The 21,268-nt window shown below is 47.2% G+C and overlaps 1 protein-coding gene across 3 annotated transcripts in view; it reads right to left on the bottom strand.

The window, feature by feature from the left end:
- Positions 1 to 21,268, bottom strand: part of LZTS3 (leucine zipper tumor suppressor family member 3) — a 58,763-nt gene that overhangs the window by 34,855 nt on the left and 2,640 nt on the right. The gene's annotated exons all lie outside the window — the stretch shown is intronic.

Raw genomic sequence — 21,268 nt, 5'->3', positions numbered from 1 at the left:
TATTGCTCTATTTGATATAAATTGTTCAATTTATTATGACTTTTTGTATTGGATCAGATTGTGTGATCTTTGCTGTCCATTTTGTTATTTCTTTAGCTTGAAAACTGCCTTGTGTACAATAATATAGAAAGGAGTTATACAAATTAAAAGGGAAATGAAATGAAAACTGCTTAAACTGAGGTCGGTGAGAACAGAAGCAAATCTCCTGGATTTTCTTTCTTTCTTTCTTTTGGCTGGGATAGCTGGTGTGGTCTGACTCAGAATACAGGTAAAGGGACCCCTGACCATTAGGTCCAGTCATGGCCAACTCTGGGGTTGCGGCGCTCATCTCGCTTTATTGGCCAAGGGAGCCGGCGTACTGTGGCCAGCAGGACTAAGCTGCTTCTGGCGAACCAGAGCAGCGCACGGAAACGCCGTTTACCTTCCCGCCAGGGTGGTACCTATTTATCTACTTGCACTTTGACGTGCTTTTGAACTGCTAAGTTGGCAGGACCAGGGACCGAGCCACGGGAGCTCACCCCGTCGCTGGGATTCGAACTGCCGACCTTCTGATTAGCAAGCCCTAGGCTCTGTGGTTTAACCCACAGTGCCAGCAGGACTATTACTAACCTTGAGCTGGACACTAGACTTCTGTGGATGCAGCCTAGAATAGCTTTTTTTGCTGCTGCACCACCCTGTTCAGCTTGTGGTCCACCAAGACCCCCAGATCGCTTTCACACAAACTACTAGCAAGCCAGGTGTCTCCTATGTTACATTTGTGCATCTGATTATTCCTGCCTAAGTGCAGGACCTTGCATTTGAAATTCATTTGGTTAGTTTGGGCCCCATTCCCCAATCTGTTCAGGTCATTTTGAATCTCGATTAACCAGTTTACAATTAAAGGTTGTAGCCCAATGTATTGGTTTAAAGGTACCCCTGCCCGTACGGGCCAGTCTTGACAGACTCTAGGGTTGTGCGTTCATCTCACTCAAGAGGCCGGGGGCCAGCGCTGTCCGGAGACACTTCCGGGTCACGTGGCCAGTGTGACATCGCTGCTCTGGCGAGCCAGAGCCGCACACGGAAACGCCGTTTACCTTCCTGCCAGTAAGCGGTCCCTATTTATCTACTTGCACCCGAGGGTGCTTTCGAACTGCTAGGTTGGCAGGCGCTGGGACCGAGCAGCGGGAGCGCACCCCACCGCGGGGATTCGAACCGCCGACCTTTCAATTGGCAAGCCCTAGGCGCTGACGCTTTTACCCACAGCGCCACCCGCATCCCTATTGGTTTAGGGTCATGTATATGCTGCATATGTTTATTCAGAGAAGCTTTGAATCACAGAATTGTAGAGTTGGAGGGGACCATGAGGGTCATCTAGTCCAACCCCCTGCAATGCAGGAATCTCAGCTAAAGCATCCCTGACAGATGGCCACCCAACCTCTGCTTAAAAACCTCAGAAGAAGCAGAGCCCACCACCTCTCGCGGGAGACCGTTCCACTATTAAACAGCTCTGCCTTTCAGAAATTTTTCCCCGGTTCTCAGGGAGAAGCCATTTTCAACAGAGCCCAGCACTGGAAGCGAGCAGCTGTTCTGAGGCAGCACCGGGTGTTGAAATTTTGTGCCCCTAACAATTTTGCGCCCTGGGGCAACCGCCCCTGTGCTACACCACTGGAACCTGGCACCTTCTAAATGCCTGCTCGATAATGCCTGGCACACTAAGATGGAAGGGTGAAATATACTCGGAGTCGAGAGTGGATTTCATGCTCTTTATTCAGCTCGTAGTGGTGAGGAGGAATAGAAGTTCCCCCAGAATGTCTGCTTTATATACATTATTTACACAATGGACCCCACATGATTGGCTAATTCTGGGAGCTGGATTGGGTGGCTCCTGTGGACCAATCAGACTGCTGTATTCTGGGTCCTATTGTTCTAGGACCAATCAGACTGCTGCATTCTGAATCCTATAGTTCTAGGACCAATCAGACTGCTGCATTCTGAATCCTATTGTTCTAGGACCATTCAGACTGCTGCATTCTGAATCCTATAGTTCTAGGACCATTCAGACTGCTGCATTTTGGATCCTATTCAACTCAGTACATAACAAAGGGCCTGGGGCCTTCTGTTTTCCTTCCCTCCTCCATCCTAAAATCTCCACATTTGCACCAAGCTAACTTGGGCACACAGCACTCGATGCAAGAAGCAAAGGGCTTTCTCCTTTCGGAAAGGGCTTCCCTGCACCGGGGAGACCAGCTGACCTATTAAACTTGGGCAGGAGGCAATCTTTTGATCACCCGCGGAAACTAGGTCAATGTCAGCCTCCGCCGGCAGCCCGCAGTTAACCAAAAGGTACCCGCTGGAGAACTCGAGTCTCGAGGCTTAATTTCGTACCAGAGTGCCAGAGTCCGGATGCCAATTTTAAGACTCCCCACAGGATGGGCGTTTTGCCACAAGCCCATTTTCCCGCCGTTTGGAAACAGAACACCTTGTGTCCTTTTACGAAACCGCATACGTTTTCGGCAAGTGTGCATCCGCTAGTAAAGCTTGTGGTGGTCAACATGCGCGGGTGCGCTTTTCGAATACAGATCCCTAGGCTGTGAATAATTTAATGCTGCCGGCTGCGGACCATGTGAAATTGCAGGCATTTGAAGAGGGAGTTGGGATCCAAAACAGCCTGCTTTCAAATTTTCTTGCAAACGCACGTTGCTCTGAACTCTGACAGTCCAGGAAAATGTAGAATCATAGATTTGTAGAGTTGGAAGGGACCCCAGAGGGTCATCAAGTCCAACCCCTTGCAATGCAGGAATCTTGCCCACAGCCGTCCCTGGATGGGTTCAAACCACCTTCTGGGTAACAGCCAGATGCACGGACCCATGGTGGGAAGTGTCTGCTAAAAACAAAGAAATGAAGGCATCCACTATCAGCCATCGATCACACAGTGCTGGGAGGCACCAGCTGAGGAAACCCCAAGGGAAGAAGGCTCAGAGCCCAGGGATTGGTGGTGGGGTGACAACGAGCAGCCAGAGGGAGAAGAGGCGGAAGACTGGGAAGAGAAGGTGTCGGAAGCTGAAGAGGCAACAGGGCTTAGTGAGCGGGGAGAGCCTGTAGCAGAGAGCAGTGCAGAAGCAGAGGCAGGAGAGGAGAGGGGCCAAAAGGCACAGAATGTGTACACTTGTAAATTCTCTAATATATTTGAAATCAAATGAACACACGTCTGTGAATCTTTGAAAGTCCATAGTATAATAAGTAATAGATGCTATCCTGTGGGCTAAGCGGTAAAACTTTTTTTAGGCTTTCATGGTGCCGAAGTAGTAAGTGAAGAACAATGTAGGACAGTGATCCCAGATAATCTGACTGTTTCGCTGGAATCTTCCTCAGCACAACCCATAGGCTGGAAAAATGCACAAGGAGCAGTGGTCACGAGAATATGTTAAAAGAAAAAAAGTTTTACCGCTTAGCCCACAGGATAGCATCTATTACTTTGTTTCAACCTTAGACTTCTTATATTTCTACGGACTTTCAAAGATTGCCAGACGTGTGTTCATTTGATTTCAAATATATTGGAGAATTTACAAGTGTACACATTTTGTTTTTGTTGCACTAAATCATGTATATTATGCAAAAAAGAATTGCTGTGCCATCAAGTATACTGGTCTTTGTGCTACTTGTATTGTTTGTTGTGTTAGGTTTGCAACACAGGGGTTTGCTCTGTGTTTACTTTCTAGGCTTGGAAAGTCTGAGAACGGAAGTCAGTCTTATCTCTTCCTCTCTCTCTCTCTCTCTCTCTCTTGGAGGAGAAGTGAGAGGACGCCATGGCTGCTCTGTCCTGTATATATTACTTTAAAAATATATACACTTAGAATGCTACACTCACACTCCACAATCATTTCTGCTATACTCTGCTGATAGAGTGTGCACATGTCTTTAGATAAGTGTCACTGGTGCACATTTTGTTGTGACTGAGAGAATGGTTGTCTCCTGGAAGCACAGAAGTGCTGGATGATGGCAGATGAAGTTGATGGACTGGATGAATTGGTGGAAAAGACTGGCAAGACCCGAGACCAGGGAGAAGAGTCGGTGGAAGAAGACTGGGAAAAGTTTAAAGAATATTTATAGAAGTATTGTAAAATTAATGAATGTTAGAAGAACGTTGAAATGAAGTTATATGGCTTCAATAGAACTGTTATAAGGAATTAAGTATAAATAGATTAATAGAGTATTAAAGGAAAATAAGGTTAAAATGTGTTAAGATAATTATAGGATTGAAAATAGGGGAAGATGGACAGGAAGTGGAATTAAGTATAAATAGATTAATTGAGCATTAAAGGTAAAAATATGGTTAGAATGTGTTAAGACAATTATAGGATAGAAAACAGAGGAAGATGGAAAGGAATTGCTGAAACAATTAATAGAAGTGGAATACAAAAAGGGAGGTGTGAGGAAGTCGAGGAAATAAGGGAAAGAAAGATAAGATGTTGAAATTGAAATTTTAAATGGTTCTTGTTTTGTTTTGTTTTGTTTGTTTCTTTTATAATTTTTTTTTATTATGTATTGTATTGTATTGTATTGTATTGTATTGTATTGTATTGTATTGTATTGTATGTTTTTTCTTTTTTTGTTTTTTGCAGTGTTGAGTTTAATTTGTTGGAAACTTAATAAATATTATTTTGGGGGGGGAATGATTTGTGAACGTCCGGGGCTGCGCTTCACCAGAAAGACACCCGGAGAGGTCTGTCTCATTCCGGGGGCTGCGTGTGCCCCCCAGGCATGTTCCAACAGTCTCCCCCTCCTGCTGCGACCAGCTCCCTCCCCCTTGGTCTCCCAGAACCCAAAGAGGTATGGAAAGGGCGGAGCAAAGAGATACAAGACGACGGAGCCTTAGGCTGCTGGGAAAAGAAATGGGGGGGGGGGGCCTTAGAGAGCGGTAGAAAGGTGTGGGGACCTTCAATCCACGCAACTGCCTCCTTGGGGCAAGACCCACTGGGAAGAGTTGCTGTGATCGCTAGGCCTGCGCTGTTTCGGTTGCTTTGAATAAAGAGGGCTTTTTTATTATTGCTCACCTACGCTTGACTCTGGCTTCTGACATCAGCTGTGCAAAAATGCATCAGAATGAATAAACTGCATTTTATGCACACAGAGGTTAAAACCCAAGCTAAAATTGTATTATATGAGCGTTGTTTTTGTTTAGTCGTGTCCGACTCTTCATGACCCCCTGGACCAGAGCACGCCAGGCACTTCTGTCTTCCACTGCCCCTCGCAGTTTGGTCAAACTCATGCTGGTACCTTCAAGAACACTGTCCCACCATGTCATCCTCTGTCGTCCCCTTCTCCTTGCGCCCTCCATCTTTCCCAGCATCAGGGTCTTTTCCAGGGAGTCTTCTCACGAGGTGGCCAAAAATGAGCGTCTGAAGAAAACTTGCACGGCAATGTGTATATTGGGAGAAATTCGCTGGTGAATGTCTTTTTTAAAAATAAAAATAAAAATCCACAGTGATGTGGAAATGTGGAGAACTAAATTTAAGACTAGAAAAATGTGAAACAGAGAAACCAAAACTGACAGAGTCACCCAGCCCTGGCGTCAATCTAACCCAGCGGTAGTCAACCTTTCATACCTACCACCCACTAATGCATCTTTCTTGATGGTAAAATTTCCTTACCGCCCACCAGTGCTCGACGGAAGGAGGATTCAACTTGTGCCGTAGAACCCTGGACCGCCCACCCAGAATCCTGAAACGCCCACTGGTGGGCGGTAGGGACCAGGTTGACGACCCCTGATCTAACCATTAGCACATTCAACGTTGCAGCCCTATTCCTGGCTTTGCGCCTTTGTTTTTGTACAAGGGAGGGAACGCATGCACACTGACGGCTTTCCAATGGTGTCCAGAAAAACTCTGGCATCCCTAAGAAGCTTGCAGCTCCCTGGTGAGATGATCAGTATCAGCAGATAAGCTTCCTTGCGAGAGCACTTGCCCTCTCCTGCTGATTTTCCCTTGCAGGGCGCCAATGTAGGGCAGAGTCGATTATGGTCATCTAAGGGTAGGGATGAGCAGGAGATCTGGCTGCATTTCCAATCACAGAAGCAAAACACACACACGGAAACTTAGCTGGCTCCTTCAAAATTCGCACTTCTCCGAAATTTGCAGTGCAGTTCTGGAAAACAGCGGCAAGCCTAGAAGGAGCCCATTGTATAAAAGAAGTTTCATATAAGAATGGGGGACTTGTACTTCCGAAACATCCTGCAACCTGAAGTCAGGGGAGCGAACGTAGAAACAACACCTTGGAGCTGCCCAAACTTATTTGCTCTTTCAATTGAGCAATTTTCATTTTAAAATTGAGAGCCAGTGTGGTGTAGTGGTTAAGAGTGGTAGTCTCGTAATCTGGGGAACCGGGTTCGCGTCTCCGCTCCTCCACATGCAGCTGCTGGGTGACCTTGGGCCAGTCACACTTCTTTGAAGTCTCTCAGCCCCACTCACCTCACCGAGTGTTTGTTGTGGGGGAGGAAGGGAAAGGAGAATGTTAGCCGCTTTGAGACACCTGAAGGGGAGTGAAAGGCGGGATATCAAATCCAAACTCTTCTTCTTCTAAAATTTAAAATTCTGCAGACACCGTACGTTCAACACTACAAGTTCACAAGCTACGGAGCAACTGGATTTATCTCCTTGTATGTTTTGTGCTTTTCTTCTGTTTTTTAAAAAGAAGTCGTCAGTGACTTAAAGTCACGGGTGGGGGGGGGGGAGGCATGTAAAACGTAGACGTTTTGCTGTTACTACCAATGTAAAATAATGCACAAAGATACTCCACAAAACATCATGGAGTAACCAGATTTTTTCCAATAAATCCAGGGACACTTTTAAAAATAAATAAATAAATAAATAAATAAATTAGATTTTTTTTTTAATTAAAAAAAAAGAGGGGCAAAGGGTTATTTAAAAAATTAAGAAAAAAAGTCAACACCACAGATCAAAGTTTGCTTTAAAACTGAGCTTTGGTTAATTTAAAAACAAAAAAGCCCCCTTACATGCAATGTATTAAATCCACCAGTAGACTTTACCCACCCGGGAAGAATGGCAGATGAAGTTGATGGATTATATGGAACTGGCGGAAATGACTGGCAGAATCCGAGACCAGGGAGAAGAGTTGGTGGAAGAAAACTGGAAAAAGTTTAAAGATTATTTACAGAAATGCTGTAAAGTTAAAGAATGTTAGAAAAATGTTGGAATGAAGTTATATGGCTTTAGTAGAAATGTTATAAGGAATTAAGTATAGATAGATTAATAGAATATTAAAGGAAAAAAAGGATAGAATGTGCTAAGATAATTATAGGATAGAAAATAGAGGAAGATGGAAAGGAATTGCTGAAACAATCAACAGAAGTGGAATACAAAAAGGGAGGTGTGAGGAGGTCGTTGAAAGAAGTGAATGAAAGAAAGGATATGGAAATTGTTTGAGGTGTTTTAAATTGTTTTTGTTTGGTTTTGCTGGGTTAATGTGTTAGTGTTGTGTGGTGTGTTTGTATTGTATTGTATTCTTTTTTTATCTTGTTTTCTGCTGTGTTTTTTTTTTTCTTTTTTTGTGTAGTGTTTGAATTCCTGGAAAAGTAATAAATATATATATATATTTTTAAAATGTATTAAATCCACCAGAAGCAATGCGCAGGCACATTTGAAAGAATCCGAGTGTGGCTGACGTGCCCCAAAGAGGAAAGGGGCATAAAGGGGAAGGGATAAGCGTGAGCATTGGGATGCCAAACGCAGGGCGCTGCTCCTCTCTAGAAGCCCCGGTGCAAACACACAGAACAGGAGGCGCTGAAAGCGAGGTGTGGGGGGCTCTCCCCTTTCCTTCAGCGAAGCACAGGCACACAACATGTACCCACAACCGAGCGCCAACAAACCAAGACGCACACCCGGCGGCACACACGCTAAGCACAGCGGATTTCCCTGCTGCTTGTTGCATTTCTCTGCCACCAGTCCCCTTGCTCAGTGTGTCTACTTGCTGCAAGGTGCCGCGGCGGCTAGGAAGGAATTAGTAGGCGGACACGATCCTGTCCCCTTCCGTTGCTCAGCACCGGCCGCGGCAACGTCACCTCCCAGCAAGCAGATGCGCTGAGCAAGGGGACTGGTGGCTGACAAACGTAATAAAGAGCAAGGAAATCCCCAGCCCTCACAGCAAGCAGAGGGGAAAGGATCGTGTCCTTCCTGCTAATTCCTTCCTAGCTGGACAGCGCGCAGGCTCCAGCCCACCCGGCTCAGTTTCTGGTGGCCAGGAGCGCAGCCGCTGCCTCTCCGTGCTCCGGTGCTGCCGCTGCTTCCAGGGAAGAGTGCCAGGGACCCGCTGGCAGCCGGAAAACATGCAAGTGGAAGGGGGGGGGCTGGCTTGGGGGGGCGCGAGAACTTTTGCCTTCCTTTCCTCCCCCCGGATTTTTTTCAATGAAGCCTGCCTCCAGGCTGCTGCCACATTTCCCAGGGACTTTTAATGAAATCCGGGGACATTCTGGGGACGGAATTTGTCTGGGGACATATTTGCAAATCTGGGGACTGTCCCTGTGAACGACTGGTAACCCTATCATAGGTAAAGGCAAAGGTACCCCTGCCCGTACGGGCCAGTCTTGACAGACTCTAGGGTTGTGCGCCCATCTCACTCAAGAGGCCGGGGGCCAGCGCTGTCTGAAGACACCTCCGATTCACGTGGCCAGCGTGACATCGCTGCTCTGGCGAGCCAGAGCCGCACACGGAAACACCGTTTACCTTCCTGCTAGTAAGCGGTCCCTATTTATCTACTTGCACCCGGGAGTGCTTTCGAACCGCTAGGTTGGCAGGCGCTGGGACCGAGCAACGGGAGCACACCCCGCCACCGGGATTCGAACCGCCGACCTTTCGATCGGTAAGCCCTAGGCGCTGAGGCTTTTACCCACAGCGCCACCCGCGTCCCAACCCTATCATAGCCTGCTAGTTAACATAACAAGGAAAGTTCCGTTCAGATTACCCTCCAGACTCTGGTCTAAGCAACGTAAAACAAGTTGAAGACTCACATTCTCCTCTTTCCACCTGTGTATAGCTTCCATATTTCCCCACAATCATAATTTCAATTGTCTCCCAACCTTGCAAAAAGAAATAAGGAGGGGTGGGTGAGAACCAGGCCAGGGTGGAACCAAACACACAGAATGTTGGGATACTGCCAGGGAGACAAAGTCCATCAGGACTCCACGTCGTCTCTGGACGTCCATCGATCCCCCGTAGACACGCAGTATCAGCAATTAGCGACACGAGCTCCAGAAATAGCTTGCCACATTCCAGAGCCGATGCACGCTCTTATCAGCAGATATGCACAGCGAAAGATGCAGTCAGGAGAGCATTATTTACAAGTTTATTCAGCGTTGGTCAGAACAAAGAAAAACATGACTGCCTGCTTCAATGTCTCCGGCAGAGAGAGAAACGAAAGCAAAGACACAACATAAACATCCTGTGAAACAGGAAATACGCAGACTCTGTGACTGTCAAAGCCTGCTCCCTTTTAAGGTGGAACGGAAATATCCTAACACAGAAAGCCCCCAATATTATCACATCGGACGTTTCCCTCCTGCTTGATGCTCTGCATCAGGAAAGCCCAGTGAGAATGCAAGATTTCTGGCGCTGTTGCACGACTCTCGGAACTGGGTGTGCACCATGTAGCGCTTATGGATTTTGCATGCTGAGTTTGCCAGTGGAGCCAACAGGGGCGCGAGCAGAGAGGCAGGGAATGCCTTGCTATTCCTTGACCTGGCTCAGGTGGATTAAGGGTGTCAGGTGGAGGTGTGGTTGCTCCAGAGCAAACAGGCATGGCTCCGACCTGTGTTTTCCAGGCTTTATTATTAATACAAACTATTTACAGTGCCCTGCTCAGCATAGTTCATAGCTTCTCTGAGTTATTCAAGCCCCAAGCAATGACAAACCTAGACAGCATCTTAAAAAGTAGAGACATCACCTTGCCAACAAAGGTCCGTATAGTTAAAGCTATGGTTTTCCCAGTCGTGATGTATGGAAGTGAGAGCTAGACCATAAAGAAGGCTGATCGCCAAAGAATTGATGCTTTTGAATTATGGTGCTGGAGGAGACTCTTGAGAGTCCCATGGACCGCAAGAAGATCAAACCTCTCCATTCTTAAGGAAATCAGCCCTGAGTGCTCACTGGAAGGACAGATCCTGAAGCTGAGGCTCCAAGACTTTGGCCACCTCATGAGAAGAGAAGACTCCCTGGAAAAGACCCTGATGTTGGGAAAGATGGAGGGCACAAGGAGAAGGGGATGACAGAGGACGAGATGGTTGGACAGTGTTCTCGAAGCCACCAGAATGAGTTTGACCAAACTGCGGGAGGCAGTGGAAGACAGGAGTGCCTGGCGTGCTCTGGTCCAGGGGGTCACGAAGAGTCGGACACGACTAAACAACAACAACATTTACAGTGCAGAGCATCGCAAGTCCATGTCTGCTCAGTCGCTAGCAGAATCTGGACATGGCCGGTCCTTGCACCTCCCCCAGCATAACAGTTGTGTGACCCCCCATCCTTCTCCTCCTCTCTCTGCGCGCAAACCTACTGCGCAGAGTGGGCGTTGGCAAAGGGGGACTTGCCTCCCCTCCCCTTTGCCCAGGCTCTGTGTTGAGGCTCTCCCTAGCATCTTCTGATCCCTGCGCCCCTTCCCCACTGGAGGTGGGGCTTCCCTCCTCGCCAGAGGAAGAACTGCTTCACAAGATCTTCAGATGCTCCCTGCAACACAACTGCCCTTCCACCTCTCACCTCTGAGCTGAAGGCAGTTCCCTGACAAAGGGCAATGGAAATATGGCCAGTAATGCAAAATGCATGATATGAGAGAGAGAGTGCACCAGTGTCACAAAGCCATCTCCAGAAGATAAGGAAGAACACAAGAGCTCAAAGAGACACCAGAAGAAAAGAGGGGTCACAGGGAGCAAGTAATGGGGGAAACCATTTATTCCTGGTTGATCCCGGACTCTGAACACTTCTAGACAATCTGTGTTTATTGAGCGTTCATTCCAATTTGCCCCGCAAGACGAATGCCTCGCAAGACGGAAAACCCGCAAGACGAAAGGGTTTTCCGTTTTCAGAGGTGCTTCGCAGGACGAATTTCTCTATGGGCTTGCTTCGCAAGACGAAAATGTCTTGCGATTCTTGAGGTTTTTTTTCGCTCCCCAACCCCTTTTTCTAAAGCGCTAAGCTGCTAATAGCCTTTTAGCAGCTAATCCGCTAATCCCTTAAGCCTTTAATAGCCGTTAATAGCCCTTAAACTGCTAATAGCGCTAATAGCGCTAATCCGCTAATGAGCTTGCTTCGCAAGACGAAAAAACCGCAAGACGAAGAGACTCGCGGAACGGATTCTTTTCGTCTTGCGAGGCACCACTGTATTATTATTATTTATACCCCGCCCATCTGGCTGGGCCTCCCCAGCCACTCTGGGCGGCCCCCAACAAAATATCAAAACACAGTAATGCATCAAACATTAAAAGCTTCCCTAAACAGGGCTGCCTTCAGATGTCTTCTAAAAGTCTGGTAGTTGTTGTTCCCTTTGACATCTAATAGTAATAAATAGACGACATTGCATCAAAAGTGCAGGAATCCTCCGCACAGCTGTCCCTGGGTGGGCTTGAACCACCAACCTTCAGGATCGCAGCCGGATGCACTGACCCACTGTGCCAAGTGCCTGCTAAACACACGAAAACAAAGGCACTGACTGCCAGCCACCGTTGTGTTCGCTCCGTCAATGTCATAGACTGGCTGGCTGCAGAGGCAGCAGCTGGGGAGGGCACCAAGGGAAGGAGGCTGAGAGTCAGGGGACCAGTGGTGGGACGACAATGAGTGGTCAGAGGGAGAAGAGGGAGTAGACTGGGGAGAGGAGGTGTCGGAAGCGGAAGAGGCAACAGGCTCGAGTGAGCAGGAGGAGTCTGTGGCAGAGAGAAGACCAGACCCGGAGGCAGAAGCAGAGGCTGGAGAGGAGGGGGGCCAAGAGGAGGAGATCAGGGAAGCTGCTGAAGAAGCCAGGGGGTCTCCCCCTCCTGCTGTGACATGCTTCTCTCCCCCCAGTCTTCAAGAACATGGAGAGGAATGAAGAGGTTGTAGCAAAGAGAGACAAGATGAAGGAGCCTTGTGATGCTGGGGAAGTACCCAGAGGAAAAGTCTTAGAGAAGAAGGAGGAGGAGGAGGAGGAGGAGGAGGAGCTTGGATTTGATACCCCGCTTTATCACTACCCTAAGGAGCGCATTGCTCGGGGATTATTTGCTGAGATCTGTCAGGGGCATCACAGGAGGTGCTGAACGGCTTCCAGGAGCCCACGGGCATTGGGTTGGCAATCCCTGGCCTAGAGAGACTAGCAGCAGATCCTTTGGGTTTAAGAAAATGTAACCGGGAATTGTGCTGGATCCCAAATAGATTGCAGCGTCACCTCCGAATATATCCTTTGTCCGATTTAGAAAGGTCCACCCCCAGCTTCTCCGTGGTAAATCACGACCTCTTTCCTAACGGCCAAAATCCAGCCGTTCTTAGTCACTATTCCTGGGCGAGATCATCCGTGACTTCAAAAGAAGCCACTCTGCAAACGGAGAACCTTCATAAAAAGAAAGGCACCAGAAGCAAGATTTCGTGTCGACAAAGAAGGTGAAGTAATACGGGCAAGATGGGTTTTTGTTTTCAGTTTTTCATCTCAGCAACAGATTACATAACACTCTCAGAACACACACTTGACTATTCTACAGCTGGTATCTCCAGAGGAACAATCGGGAACAACAACAATAAAAAAGTTATAAGATTCTCTCTGAAGTGTATGATACAGTCCTCATTATTTCTTTAAAATAAAAAATCCTCAGGGGCAGAAATAGTGTGGTTTTTTACTTTTTTTTAATAAATATAATTTTTATTCAGTTTACAAATAAGACAAATTAATACAATTCAAACAATTTATAAAACCATTCTCTCATTTTTTGACTTCCCTCAACTTGGCTGGTACTCCTTCCCCTCTCAATTTTCCACACATTTCTTAGTTCTTATCTACTTCTTAAATTAAATCTGCTTTCAATCCATAATTTTAACTTTCTTTTTTACAAAGCTTCGCTAAACGTTACAAGCGTTATTTGTTTTTCACCTAAATTATGCAAATATTCTGAAAATTTTTCCCATTCTTCAATAAATCTCTGATCTCGTCGATTCCTAATTCTTCCTGTCATTCTATCCAGTTCTGCAAAGTCCATCATTTTCATTCTCCATTCTTCCAGTGTTGGTAGTTCTTCTTGTTTCCATTTCTGGGCTAAGTGTGTTTTTTTACTTTTGTGGGGAAAATTTCCAGGATAACCACTTCTGTCCTTGCAGGATTTGCCATCCTAAAATATTCACTGCGCCGAAATGGTCAGGCCAGAGAAGTGCTATATGGGAAACGAGGAAGGAGGAACACATAGCAAAAATTCCTGGGTTGTGGGATCAGAAGCAGATTTTTTTCCAGCCTGGTACCATTTTGTGTGTGTAACACGGACCTCCTGCTTTCTCTCTCTCTCAATGCTTGGTAGTAGCATCATACGAAGAGCAGGAATGAGGACCGCCATGCGGGAAGTTGAAGGAGGATCGCTATTGGCCCAGGGAAAGCATGACCCCACCCGTGACTGGCCAGTCCAAAAGGAAGGCGGGACACCCATTTGGACAGACAGGATGGAAGGCGGGGTGGTCAAGAAGCGGTGGCACCAGAGCCAATGATAGGAGGAGTCAGAGAAATTGACAGGTCCTGGAGCCAACCGATTCATCCCCATCTTCCTCCTCCAGAGACAGAGGAGGGAACTGGCAGAGTGTGGCACAGCAGAGATATCACCTTGCCAACAAAGGTCCATATAGTTAAAGCTATGGTTTTCTCAGTAGTGATGTATGGAAGTGAGAGCTGAACCATAAAGAAGGCTGATTGCCGAAGAATGGATGCTTTTGAATTCTGGTGCTGGAGGAGACTCTTGAGAGTCCCGTGGACTGCAAGAAGATCAAACCTCTCCATTCTGAAGGAAATCAGCCCTGAGTGCTCACTGGAAGGACAGATCCTGAAGCTGAGGCTCCAATACTTGGGCCACCTCATGAGAAGAGAAGACTCCCTAGAAAAGACCCTGATGTTGGGAAAGATGGAGGGCACAAGGAGAAGGGGACAACAGAGGACGAGATGGTTGGAAGGTACCAGCATGAGTTTGAACAAACTGCATGAGGCTATGGAAGACAGGAGTGCCTGGCGTGCTCTGGTCCAGGGGGTCACGAAGAGTTGGACATGACTAAACGACTAAACAACAACACAATGTTAGAATCGAAGAGTCCCATCAATCATCTGGTCCAGCTCCCTGCAATGCAGGAACATGCACCCATACGGGGATTGAACCCGTGACCTTGGCGTTATCAGCCCCATTCTCTTGATTTAATTAAACTGAAAAGTTACAACTGGATTTTGAGCCAATTAAGCGTGACCATTTCCTCGCATTGCTATCTCCCTTAGCGGGACATGCTACCTGCTATTCTGAATATTGCTTTTTGTAGGGTAGGGAGCACCACCGGGAGCGAATTTGTGGAATCAAGGAGGCAGTGGCCCAAAAAAGGATTGAGAACCGCTGGGGTAGAGAATATACTGAGCCAGGAGGAGCAGTACTCTGTCTCAGGGCAAGGATGTTTGCAGGGGCAGAGGAAGGGAGGAGTACAGTGAGTGCAGGCCACCCCGGGTGTCACCACTGAGGGGGGTGACAAAATGGCGGGCGGCACTCACCGCAGGGCCTGCAGCACGCCCAAGCCACATTTCTCTCCTGGGAGAGACGCAGTGGCTGGGGCGCATGCAGGCTCCGCGCTCCCCAAACGGTCGGCCCGCTGCCTCCCCCCCCCCCAGCTGTAGGGGGGCTGAATGGGAGGAGGCAGGCAGACTCCAGAGCATAGCTGTCAATTTACCGATTTGAAAATAAGGGACCGGCAGCCTCGAAAATAAGGGATCAGCAGCCAAAAGAAGGGATTTTCTGGGCACAGGTATGTTCAGCTTCTGAGCCCCTCTGAGCCAAAGGCAGAAAGCCCAGCCAGCAGCCAAACAAAGCCTCAAGCGGTGGTTCCCACAGCGTAGCAACCTGGCAAAGGGGATGCAGCAAGGAAAACCACCATCACCTCTCTGCTGGGAAGCGCTGAGCAAAGGTGAGTCCCCATGCAACACAGCCGATTTGATCGGCACAAGGCATGCAAGCTCCACCCCCCAGTCGTTCTTAGACTCCTTATTGGGTGAGCAACACAGCCAAGGAACACAGTTGGAGCCTCCCACCTCCCTGGCCGGCAGGGAGGGAGGGAGAGGAGCTGCTTCCTTTGAAACCCGGGAAATTTGAGGGACATCATCAATAAGGGGCAGCAGTGGAACACGGCGCCGGGATAAGGGACGGTTGACAGCTATGCTCCGGAGGCCTTGCAGTACGCCCCGCCCCTATGGGCAGCTTGCCCCGCCCCTGGGCACGCCCCCCCGGCACCTGAGCAGCTTCCTCGGCCACTGCTTGGTTGGCATCGTTCTGTCTCGGGAGACAACAGAGGAGTGCACCTTTGGGGGTGAAGCCAAACAGTTGGAACTCGCAGCGCCTGCTGTGATTGTAGAAAACGATACAGGAGAGACATATTTTGTTGCAGCTGGGGCAGAGGAAGGCGTCCGGTTGTGCGGCTGCAGATACACAATGGCTTTTCACCTCTGCGCTCCTCCCTCTAATCACTGCTATGGATGCAATGGAGGCGGCAGGATGAGACGGGCAGCAGAGTGGTTTGGCAAAGCAACCCCATTTTCTTGAAAGTGAAATTGCTTGCTTCCTTTTCTATGGAATCGAGTTTTATTCCTCCTGCCCCCGCCCCCCTAGCATCCTTTTCTGAGGATGCATTGAGCATCCTGGCAAGAAAATAAATACAGAAATAGAAAAGGAGGAGGCAGCTGACATTCTGAGCTACCTCCCGAGGAGCCCGCAACTCCTCGAGCCGCTGTGTAAATAATTTTTCGCTGGAGCTGTCTGGTAGACACTGAGATCATATTCCCAGCGCTCCAGAACCACTTTGCAAAAGACTTTTAAACCTCCAGCTAGCTGCCATTTCAGAAGCGTGTAGGAGGTGAAGCCGGAACGCGCTATATAAAATGCCGACAGCCTCCGCCGAGGGGCAAACTCTCCTCCGATGGCGGGTTCAAAATGCAGAGCGATGCACAAGTCTTTCCTTGCTCTCTTCTTTCAAACAAGGATTGGCCAATCCCAGTTTCCTGGCACACCAGAAATTCAGATATATAAGCTAACTGCCCAATGGCACCTTAAACCTACATTATGTTCACCACAACAGAATGTCTGGCCGCCATTATTTTTGTCAAGGAATTTATTGTAATTAGAATTACTTTTCATTTCTATACCACTTTATATTTTAAAGAAAAATATAATGCAGCACATTAAAACATCAATCAAACAAATCCAGAATAAAACGAATTCAAGCTTCAAGGATAATATTTCAGATCCTTCTCTGACATTTTGCTTTCCCCATATTTATCTACCCACTGTTTTTAGAGTTGCCCCATAGCAGAAGTACTGGAAGAAGGCAGAGTGGTGTAGTGGTTAGTGTGTCAGACTAGGGCCTGTGAGATCAGGGTTCAAATTCCCACTCAGTCATGTAGTTCACGGGGTGACCTGGGAATCAGTCACACCCTTTTCACCTACGAACAGACAAAACCGGTCCAAGTCTAAAATAAGTAGAACAACAGGCGGTGGATATAGGACGTAATATTGATTTAGCTGTATGGGAGAGATTTTTAATTCACAGCATGCTATGCGATAAAAGTCAACTTTATGAAAATGTCATGTAGATGGTATTTGGCTCCTAGTAAATTAGCAAAAATGTATAAGTCGAAATCTGATACCTGTCAGAAATGTAAAAAGAAAGAAGGTACCTTTCTCCTCATGTGGTGGTCATGCAAGGTGGTAAAAGCTTTCTGGGAAATGATATATAATGAATTGGAAAAAATGCTGAAGATAACTTATGTTTAAAAACCAGAAGATAACTTATGTTTAAAAACCAGAAACTTTTCTTTTAGGAATAGTTGGTGGAGAAGAACCCAAGGAAGAGAAAAATTGACTTATGTTTGCTACCACAGCAGCTCGTGTGATAAATGCTCAAAGCTGGAAAGAAGAAACAATTTCAACAAAACAAGATTTAAATTGATGGAATATGCAGAAATGGCAAAACTTATCGGAAGAATAAGAAATCAAGATGAGAGACTCTTTATGATTGAGTGAAGAAAATTTATTATTTGAAGTCAAATTGTAGACAACTTAAAATGTTAGCAGGGTTGAAATAAACCGGCACAGTAACATAACTAAAAGAGAATGTAACGGAAAGTTTAAAAATAGATTTAAATTGTATATGAAGTAATAAAACGATATAAAATAAGTAACCACAGAAAGGAGCGGAGGGAAGTTGAAGAAAATGCGGACTGATGTAAAGATTGTTTCCTTGTTATTCGGCAAATATGCGTAATATGAAAAATGAAATTCAAATTAAAAAACAAAACGAAAAGGAAAACAGTTCTAAACAGAATGATTTTTTGCGGTTTTGAATGTTCACCAGTGGAAATATTAAAGGATGTTGGGAAACAGGAGAGGGGAGGGGAAGAGGACCCACCAAACAATTGCAAAAAAAGAAATGATTTTGGCAAAGCATTAGCGACCCCACTGCACTTCCTGGCAGCTATTTCCAGCTTAAACCCTGCTTCAATTCTCACACAGAAAGCTTCAGAGGCTCAGCAGCCCATCATCCCCAAACAAACAAATGCTAAAAACGCTGTCCTTAAATGCTCTGCAAGAGATCATTGGAGAAGCTCCCATTTCGGTTTTCAATTGGCGGGGGGAAGTGAGGGAGGAAAAGCCTCTTTTGCAATAATAATAATACATCCTTTTTTATCCCAACATGATACCAGCAAGCGAGACCCTGTCCACTTCCGTTACTCTCCTTTTCTCATGTTTCTCATGTGTTCACATTTACCTGGAGAGGGTAAACTTTCTCAGTTATTTAAATTTTATCATATAGATAGATGTTGACAAGCAGTTTACAACGTAAAAAACAACAACCCATAAAATCACAAATAAAAGTAAAAATGCATTCCGCCAATAGAAATCCAGGATCAAAAGAAACAGAACTTTTCTTGGGCTTCCGTTTGTTTGTTTTAAACGCTGCCAAGTCCCTTCGAAGACCCCTGGTGCTTAGAGAGGTGCGACTTGTACGATTTTACAGACCAAATGAAATATACTCGGAGTCGAGTGTAGCTTTTATTCAGCTCATAGTAGTGAGGAATGCCAGTTCCCCCAAAATGTCTGCTTTAAATACATTATTTACACAATGGGCCCCACGTGATTGGCTAATTCCAGGATTCTCCTGTGGTCAATCAGGTTGCAGATTCACTTCCACCTGGAGTTGGATTGGGTGGCTCCTGCGGACCAATTCTGGATCCTATTGTTCTGGGACCAATCAGACTGCTGCATTGTTCTAGGACCAATCAGACTGCTGCATTCTGAATCCTATTGTTCTAGGACCAATCAGACTGCTGCATTCTGGATCCTATTGTTCTAGGACCAATCAGACTGCTGCATTGTTCTAGGACCAATCAGACTGCTACATTCTGAATCCTATTGTTCTAGGACCAATCAGACTGCTGCATTCTGAATCCTATTGTCCTAGGACCAATCAGACTGCTGCATTTTGGATCCTATTCAACTCAGTACATAACACTAAATATATGCTCAGTAAGTACCCTTCACTCCAACCTAGCTTTCCTGGTACAGTGGAACCTCGGTTTTCGAACATAATCCGTTCCAGAAGACCGTTTGACTTCTGAAACATTCAAAAACCGAGGGTCAAAGGGCGGTCTGCCAATTCAATAGAGAAAATTTTGAAAAACAACAGATATACGCATCGGAAGCCGTTCCGAGGCGTGTTCAAAAACAGAAGCATTTCTTTCCGGGTTTTTGGCATCCGAAAACCAAAACATTCGGCAACAGTAAAGGTAAAGGTAAAGGGACCCCTGACCATTAGGTCCAGTCGTGACCGACTCTGGGGTTGCGTGCTCATCTCGCTCTATAGGCTGAGGGAGCTGGCGTTTGTCCGCAGACAGCTTCCGGGTCATGTGGCCAGCATGACTAAGCTGCTTCTGGCGAGCCAGAGCAGCACACGGAAATGCCGTTTGTTTACCTTCCCGCCGGAGCGGTACCTATTTATCTACTTGCACTTTGACGTGCTTTTGAACTGCTAGGTTGGCAGGAGCAGGGACCGAATAACAGGAGCTCACCCCGTCACAGGGATTCGAACCACCAACCTTCTGATCGGCAAGTCCTAGGCTCTGTGGTTTAACCTACGGCAATGGAGACATCCGAAAACCGAGGTACCACTGTAACAAATTTAGAATAATGAATGGTTGTTTCGCTTCTTTTTCAGGGCAACCTTCAGCGTTGCACTTCCGTTTCTTGCGACAGACAAAACTTCTCCTCCTCTCACCTGCAGTCCTAAGCACGCTCTCAAAATTTGCTCCAGGGGATTGGGGGAAACCTCTGGGGCAGATTTTGGGGGAGCATGAGGTTTTGGGGGGAGAGAGAGGAAATCCCACTTTGCAAGCAGAAATCGGTTTCTTGCAGACTTGCATGCAAGCTGTACATGTTTAAATGTCGTCTTTATTCCATCGCAGAACCCAAAGGGGCATAAATGTGGTTCGCAGGCAGCCGGATCCAGAACTGCATGACTCCAGACTATAAAACTGCTGCCACATTTGCTTTCCAAAGCTCCCCTGATATTATGAGGGCCTGAAAAAGGATTTCCCTAAGCGTTTTGTCGTTAGCAGCAACCCAGAGGGGGAAAGAGGGGCTGCCAACATTCCCCCTTCTTCCATTCAGTCGCATGAGTCACCGGCCACCTGAGATTTGCTTGAACTTTCTGTCATCGCAGGGTAATTCGTTCCAAATTGCTACCATCAGCTAATGAGCAAACAAGATCAACTCAAATGAAGTGTCTCTGTCAACAGACGGGGCAGCCCTGATGGAGCCGCTCAGAACTAACCCCCCCCCCCCGAGAAAGTCGAAATCTCGAGCTAGAGCAAGCTCTTGGCTCAGGGACGGAACGGGGTCCACGTGCGAATCCCGCCTCTCGCAAGATGGCTTCAGACAAGGCGCTGTTTCCTAAGCAGTGAAAAAATATAAATGGACAGAGCAGAAGATTTCTGGAATTGTGTGTTTTTTGAGGGAAAATGTATATAATACAGTAAGCCCACAATTTATGCTTTGGGTGGGTGGAAGTTCATAGGTAGTTTGTCCACCTTTGGTCCCCACCCAGCACTCTGCTCTCACCCGTGGCCCCTAGAAGTTGTTGGCATGCAACAGGGGCCACTCTCCGGAAAAAGGTTTCAGCCGGCCGGCTGAGCCAGGTGAGGGTAGCCAAAGGGTCTCAAACCTTCGGTAAGGGGCTTCCTCTGCATGTGAAGACAGGCTCTGGTGAATTGGATGGTCAACGGTCAAGAAGGAGGTTTCTGAACGTAATGTAGAGTGAAGTGAGGGGCAGGTGGGCTCATCCACCAGGGAAGGTAGCCCAGCTAGAAGAAGAAAAACTCTGGTCCTCTGCCTTCACCGTCTTGCAGGATATCTTCAGAAGAAAAGACTAAGGAGTAAACAGCCTCAGCCCAGTATACCTGAAGGAGTGTCTCCACCCCCATCGTTCAGCCCAGACACTGAGGTCCAGCTCCGAGGGCCTTCTGGTGGTTCCCTCATTGTGAGAAGTGAGGTTACAGGGAACCAGGCAGAGGGCCTTCTTGGTGGTGGCACCGCACTGTAGAACACCCTCCAATCAGATATCAAGGAAATAAACAATTATCTGACTTTTAGAAGACTTCTGAAGGCAGCCCAGTTTAGGGAAGTTTTTAATGTTTGATGTTTTACCGCTTTGTTGGGAGCCACCCAGAGTGTCTGGGGAAAGCCAGCCAGATGGGCGGGGTATGTATGTATATATGTAAAGGTAAAGGGACCCTGACCATTTGGTCCAGTCGTGGCCAACTCTGGGGTTGCGGTGCTCATCGCGCTTTATTGGCGGAGGGAGCCGGTGTACAGCTTCCGGGTCATGTGGCCAGCATGACTAAGCCACTTCTGGTGAACCAGAGCATCGCACGGAAACGCCGTTTACCTTCCCGTCAGAGCGGCACCTATTTATCTACTTGCCCTTTGACATGCTTTCAAACTGCTAGGTGGGCAGGAGCAGGGACCGAGCAACGGGAGCTCACTCTGTCG

Source organism: Podarcis tiliguerta (genome assembly GCF_965153285.1).
Source record: "Podarcis tiliguerta genome assembly, chromosome: 9".
Lineage (NCBI taxonomy): Eukaryota > Metazoa > Chordata > Lepidosauria > Squamata > Lacertidae > Podarcis > Podarcis tiliguerta.
The sequence above is the reverse complement of the archived record's forward strand: the minus strand, read 5'-3'. Positions and strand labels throughout refer to the sequence as shown.